This window comes from Lygodium microphyllum, chromosome 29 (genome assembly GCF_053477565.2).
Source record: "Lygodium microphyllum isolate KBCC chromosome 29, Lygodium_microphyllum_v1.1.10, whole genome shotgun sequence".
Lineage (NCBI taxonomy): Eukaryota > Viridiplantae > Streptophyta > Polypodiopsida > Schizaeales > Lygodiaceae > Lygodium > Lygodium microphyllum.
The window spans coordinates 13856499-13864172 of record NC_141163.1 but is presented as its reverse complement, the minus strand read 5'-3'; positions in this window follow the sequence as shown (position 1 = coordinate 13864172).

The following is a 7674-nucleotide window of genomic DNA, read 5'->3' as shown; positions in this document are numbered from 1 at the left end:
AATAAGCAATATGATTCTTTTGAGATACTCAATACAAGGCCAATAACTAATTTATTAATCAATGATCATTTAGCCTTGAGTTATTATTCCATCGGTCCTTCCCTTAATCCTATTTGTGCATAAAGAATCACTCTTGTAATAGTGTACATTGTGTATTACTTCCAAGATCAAGTCCAAGGACATGAATCCTATTGGTTGTCCAATAGACTTTTAGCGGTACCATAATTTCTAGGTGAATCGCTTGGTTTCTTGATTTTCCTTTTGTCGATGCTTTATCATAAGAACAATTGATCATGCTCTGATATCACATGTAATGTACCTACCACTTAATTGTGAAAGGTGACACTTGGTAGTCATCCAAGGTCTATCCAAGTTGCCATCGCCATCTACACTCCACATGAATAATCAACTAGGTGCTCGTCGGCCTCAACCCACCAAGATTGACCTCAAGGTTACTAAAGACCTAGTCTCTAACAACAATCTAACACTTAATCAGGACAATCACTTTATAATCTATCAAGACCAAGAGCAAGTCAATTGCCACATTTGGTCCATATTGAGTAAGAGATAAGAGTGAGTTAAACTCTATCCCACTATTCCTAAGGTGAAATCTCACCTTTGTTCTCCTAAAATGATGTGTGACTAGGATCTAAGATTGAACCCTAGGAACGTCAGTGTTTAGCCTTGTCCTATATTTTCTATATTAGGAAAGCACTCAATTTATCGAGCCCACCTAGCCATCAATCGTTTTCCATAAGAAAAAGACAAATCACATGATTTCCATTCGAATGCGGTTTTCTTTAGTTTTCTAAATATAATATGCTAAAACATTATTTGACATTTACAAGTAGCTTCCTTAATAATTTCTTATCACTAGGTTTGTTTTACATCTTCTCAAAACATAGCACAAAAGCAATGAAGACAGTCCTTTCAAAACATTTATATTGTTATTTATAAATGTTACAATGGATTTCTGCTCATAGAGCTAGGTATAAGAATTCGATCTCTTCTTCAGAGAAATAACTAACCCCTAATTCTCAGGCTCTTGATGCTCTCTTATGGATTTCTTCTCCATCACACGACCAACTACACAATTACCTTTTTCGAACGGAGTCCCCATGGTTTCATGTTGCCATAGGAGGGAACCTTCTATATGGAAATTTTCTACCTAGATATTGGTCAAGCACTTGTGGGTGAAAAAAAAAGAACTTAATTTGAGTCCTAGCAGTTACCCTTAGTGAAGTGCAAAGTAGTCAATCCTACCAATCATATAGGCATAAATGAAAGCTTTTACAAACTTCTAGATATATTTTGCAAACCAATTTTAATTCCAAAGTAGTGATCAATCAATCCATCTCAAATAGTATTTTACTTATCTACTCTACTAAATGCGCATTATACCATTTTTGTAAGCCTCTGCATTTCTAGTTTAGCAATTGCAAGTCAGCCAATAAAAATTCCAATACTCAATATGTTAGATAAAATCAATGTGTCCTATTGGCTAGAATTACATGCTTTTACCATCATACACACCTTGTCATGTGTGAAGATTTCTGATTTTTTGTCGATTATGTCTAGTATAAGGGTAATTATAAATATTTAGGCCTCACGAATGGATGGTGGAAACTATTTGTCCACTTTGTTCAATATGATTCTAATTATGAAAATTAGGTGGCTTTCTATTTGTACTCCTAGGTTCCATATGGCATGGTTGTTCATGTGCAATGCAAAATTATGGCATACATAAGGTTGCATCTAATGCAATAAATTGATCATGCGATCACATGTACGTACAAGCCTTAGAAAAGAAGTATCATGAAGACCCATGTGGTAGCTATTTGATAAAATCAATTTAATGATGTAGTGTTTATGGGTGATCTTTCTTTAATTTGCAACCCATGAGTAAATCAATATATTTAATTATCAATTCACAAAAAGCAAGAGCTAATATCTATCCTAGTCATCGTTCATTGAAACAAATGTGTTCTAATTTTAATAAGGAATTAAATAAGTATCTTAACTATGCACAGATCCCATGACTTTCCAAATTAAAAGAGAATCTAGAACTTAATTTTGGAGATGCAACCAATCTTTATATGTTTATCCCATGGCTTTTGCCTAACCCAATGATCAATGTGTTTTATAATATATATTTCTAAATGAAAAAAATTAAAAGAAGATTAACACTCATGTTTATTTTTTAAAATTTTATTTAAAAGATATTCTCAAAATTACTAATAGTAGTGAATCTATCCTTTCATGCATTATTTTAATGGATTTAAATATTTCCCATTTTTCTTTTCATCTTTGAGAATGTGATGGTTGGATAATGAAGGGAAATACCTAGTTATGAGCATTGGACATATTGGCATTATTGGTGGTGTTCATGCCCACGTTAAGGATCGTTGAAGATGGGTCCACTATGTGGGAAGGCCCTACTTCATTTGATGGGCCAACCACATCTAATGGTCCCACTTCACACTTCATTGGACGATCCAATAAGAGAAAAAATTGGATTAGAAGAAGTCGTGGCAGATGTTCACCTTGGGATGCATGTTGCAATCGTTCATCTTGGGATGTGCTAAATCATAAGAGTTACTGGCTTTGCCCTCTTCATCTTCACACAGTCATACTCTCATTTTTATTTACTCCTCTTGCACTAGCTTGGATCTATCGTTGATTGCCTCTCATTTCCTATTCTTCACATTTTGCCTTCTATTTATAGTTGAAGGGAGGGGGGGGGGGCGGGGCATATCACTACCAGTGTCATGGAATAATGAGGATTCATGTGGTGGCAAGGGCGAGATGAATTTTTTTGGGGGGCCTAGGGGGACTAATGTTTCAATTTACTAGAAATTTTCTAATTTTTGTGTTAGCCAAAAATTACCGTGTGTGGATAAATATCTTGATATTTTTAAGGGGGTAGGAGTGTGTTGGCACAAGGGAAGTTTGTGGATTTTTAAATTTAAGGGAGAGAGGAAGAGTTGTTTGAATTTCTAGATTTTTTTAATTCCAAAAATCGGTGAAGGGGTTGGCATATCAGCATGGAGAGAGAGAGAGAAAAAAAATCCACGTTATTTTTAGGATTTCCTTTATTGAAGGAGTGAGGAGTGGTCACATTGAAATTCACACTTTTATCCTTCAAAATATACTAGGGGAGGGGGGTAAAAATTAAAAAAAAGGGAGGGGGAGGGAGGGTAAAAATATGCTTGAGAGAGGGTGGGTTATATATATATATATATATATATATATATAAAGAAAAAATTTGGACCGAAGGGGGTGAGGGAAGAAGGGGGTTTTATATTCAATTGTCAAAATGGATGGGGGTACCCTTAAAATTTTGAAATAAAAATGGAGGAGGATACACACACACACACACACGTGTATATATAAAAGTAATTTTGAAATTTTGGGGGGGTTATAAATTCGATGTGAGGGGGAGAGAGAGAGAGAGAGAGAGAGAATGGTAGTGCAATAGGTCAGAGGGGTGGGGGGTGGCTGATTATTAAATTAATGAGAAAATTTTTAAAATCATATTTTTAGTGGGGCATTGTAATGGTGGCCTAAACAAGCCATCCCCCCACCAATTACTTCTCTTCTCTTCCTTTTTGATGACAAGGTTTTTTTTAAAACCATAATCTTTATCTTTTTCCTAAACTTCCTATATGTGTGCCTTAAGGAAAAGGAGGGTCATGCCAGTCGTACTGAGCTACAAAAATTCGTGTGAGATCTAGGGAGAGGAAATTTAATGAGCAGGGCACTTGTGCATAACTAGGGGGGACAAGTGATTGTATGGGGGTACATGGGGGGGGGGGGGGGGGGGGAGATATATATATTTTGCAAAAAAATGGATCCATTGCATGGCACCTCCCTCTCTTTGTTGATAGCCACAGACAGAGAGAGAGAGAGAGAGAGAGAGAGAGAGAGAGAGAGAGAGAGAGAGAGAGAGAGAGAGAGAGAGAGAGAGAGAGAGAGAGAGAGAGAGAGGGAGTGATTAAAAAAGATGAGAGAGAGAGAGAGAGGCAAGAGAAAAAAGAAAGCTACACCAAAGAAAATGGGGGGAGAGAGAATTATGGAGAAGAAGAAAGAGGAGAGAGTAAAAAGGAAAGAGGATAGATACAAAGGAGATATGAGAAAAAAGAGAAAAAAGAAGAGAGAGATGGAGAGAGAAAAAAGGAGAGAGATAAAAAAAAGAAAAAAGAAGAGAAAAAAGAAGAGAGAGAAAAATAAGAGTAAGAAGGTTAGAGAGGGAGAGGGGGAGGGGGAGGGGGAGGGGAAGAGGAGAAAAACATAAGAGAGAGTAGAGAAAATGGAGAGAGAGAGAGAGGAGAGTGATTGGAAAGAAAAAATAATAGAAGAGAGAAAAGAAGAGTAAGAAGGTTAGATGGAGTAGAAAATATGTGTGTGAGAGAGAGAGAGAGAGAGAGTCCTAAGATGCCAAATTTGAATGTGGGGAAGCAATGTAGCTTAGCATGAAGCTGCCATGAACCTACCTAGCATTTCTTACGCACGAGAAGCGCACAAGGAATGCTAGAGAGAGAGAGAGAGAGAGAGAGAGAGAGAGAGAGAGAGAGAGAGAGAGTCCTAAGATATCAAACTTGAGTAAGTGGGGAAGCAATGTAGCTTAGCATGAAGCTGCCATGAACCTACCTAGCATTTCTTATGCACGAGAAGCGCACAAGGAATTCTAGTCTTGTTTATTTTGTCTTGCATGCACCCATAAATTCTATGCTTGGATCTCCTATGAAATAACAATGTTATGCCTCTATCTCACATATATTTGTTGGTTAATGACAATGATCCTCTATCCTCATCCTTAATTAATTATGATGTTAAACCATCACTTTTTCCTCCAAACTAGGCTTTTAATGGGCTAGTCACCTCTTCTTATACTATTGAATTGGGAGGTAGTTTTCATATTCCATTTTGCTTCATTGCTACTTGCTATGGTGGTATATGAGAGACATCCTTAATTTCTATCAATACATATTTCAAAAACTTCTATTGTATCAATTAAAGAGGTATTTGAGAGTCTTCTATTGTACTTTCTATGGGGGTATTTGGGAGACTAGTTTTATTGAGGATTGGTCAAGATATATCAATATGAGATAAGCATCAGTACACCCTTTCACACCTTTTTGCATTAGCCTTTATTGTACTTTCTATGGAGGTATTCGAGAGACTACTATTGCATTTTGTTATTGAGGACTGGTCAAGATGTATTAAAATTTATATGAAACGAGCACCAATAGAGCCTCTTGCACCTCTTTCCCGCAATCTTTGTAAAACTCCTTATGGGCCTCAAACAATGATGTGAAGATTGCCCTTTTATTTGTATTCTTCTGTCTCTTTAGGCTTTGTCATAACTCAATATGGACACCCTCTCAAGTATGATTCAATGGTCTATAATGCACTTTAGGAAGGGTTCCTAGTATAATCTTATGGCTCAATCCCATATATGTATAGAAATTACCCCATTGTCATAATGGGTCTTTTGTATGTATGCTTTTCTCTCTCAAAATTAAGCATTCCCTATGTGAAGATGTTCGTATATGTATCTATAGGTCACTATAGTGCAATATTCCTCATTTCTTCACTTGCATCATTCATAAAAAGTGATTACTCAAGGGGAAATTATGGCGGTGTCATATTTGTCCTCCTAAGGGGTTGGGATGCACACCCTACTCTATCAAGGAGTGGGTCTAAGTAGGTGATACTTCAAATCTAGGAGGATCCACCACCCATTTCCATAAAGAAAGTGCACATTAAGTGTTGCTACCCATTGTGGTCCAAGTGATTGTTGTGCTAATTGAATCGAGAGCCGCCTTCTCTAACACTCAAATTAGTCACATCTACCATCTATTAGTTCACACAAAGACTTTTCCATGCACCATGTTCCCCTATGATCGTGCACCCTGAGCCATTTGATCTTGCTTCTTTGTCATGTTCTAGTTGCTAACATTGTGTCTTCTCCACTAATTTGTTGGTTCATGCACTCCCATTTGCTCTTCTATTTTATAGATATGTTCGGAGCATACATGGAGATAATATTCTAATGTTTACCATCCACTTTAATATGAGTTGCAAGAATACATCCCTCACCATGAAAAGAATCTTGGGAGAAAGAGATTCCTTGATCAGCAAAATGTGCCTCCTCTATCACATTCAAGAGCCTCCACCAAACAAACATATCCTTTCCACCACTCATAATCGAGTTTTGTGTTCCCAATTTAGACTTTCTACAAAGTCGCACTAAAGGTTTCCTATGCTTTAGTATTCTAATGCATGCACTTCTTTATTAGCAAAGCACATGCCCAGGATATTCCACGACATTAATGTAATCTCTTTGTTGATCTTTCCATGAAGGTTGAAAATTCAAACATCTTTTAAAATCTCTTCCAAAGGGGCACAAAGCTTAGTGAAGGCCTCTATTTCTAGCAATTTCTTTAATTAATATCTTAATTTGAGCTTTTTCTTTACCCTGTGTCTCAAAGATTTTTTGACATAGCTAAGATCGATATTTTTCTTGTTAGCAATAGGTCCTACCTTTTCCTGAAGCACATCCCTTGAAGTGCCTTGATGCTTACTTAAACTCTCTAAATCATAAGATTTAGAAGAAGTTCCTTATTATGCCACCTTGGGTTTTTGCCTCTAGTCACTACCTACATCTATTTTGTCATCAATATCATTAAACTTATCCTCATTTTATTCCTCATCTATTCTCTTAAATTTATCCTCATATTGCTCCTCATTTATTCTCTCCCCACTTTCCTCCTTCTCTAGCTTTTTAGGGCATTGCCAAGCAAAGTGACCTGGCCATGTTAGTGGTAGCATGTGTCAAAAAATAGAGAAAAGTGGACATCACGCATCATATGCCTCCTACATCTCTTTTGTCATCAGCAACTTTAGCTTTATCATGATTTCCTCCTCATCTATTCTCTCCCCACTTTGTTCCTTCTCTAGCTTTTTATGGTATTGCGAAGTAAAGTGACCTAACCTTGACAATGGTAACACGTGTAAAAAAATGGAGGAAAATGGACATTATAGATGATCTCCAATCCCCTATTGTCTTGGTTTTCCAATATCTCAAGTAGTTCCACCCTCCTATCTCAAAGAATACACATCTTGGTTTTCCAATATCTTAAGTAGTTCCACCCTCCTATCCCAAAGAATACACATCCTACGTTTCCCTTAAGCATTAGAAGAGAGTGGTGAAATATGGAGCACCTTTCTAAGAGACTTGTGAGTGCTTTAATATATCCTTTAAACACTACATGAACATTGGGGAAGAAAACCCACACTAGACACTCACATTGAAGAACATTTGGTGAAAAGACTCAAGGTCAAAGTAACATACACAAAAATGCCTCTATTGCCCCTAAAACACGATATGATCCAATCCCTCCTGATAGAGGATCCAACAAGCACTTGAAAAAGACATTTCTTATGAACTTGCAATAACATAAGCTACAATGCACCTAGTAAGTTCCACTAAACCATTTGGAGAACTCATCCTTTGTGGGGACTTGGCCCATTAAATAAAGAGAAATACCAAAGTTAGCAATCACATGGAGATTTCATAAGCAATGGCACACAACATTTGTGAATTTGTTGGATGCTCACAACAATAAGACGTCACTTTGCTTCAACTAATTTTTGTATGATCAAAGGCCA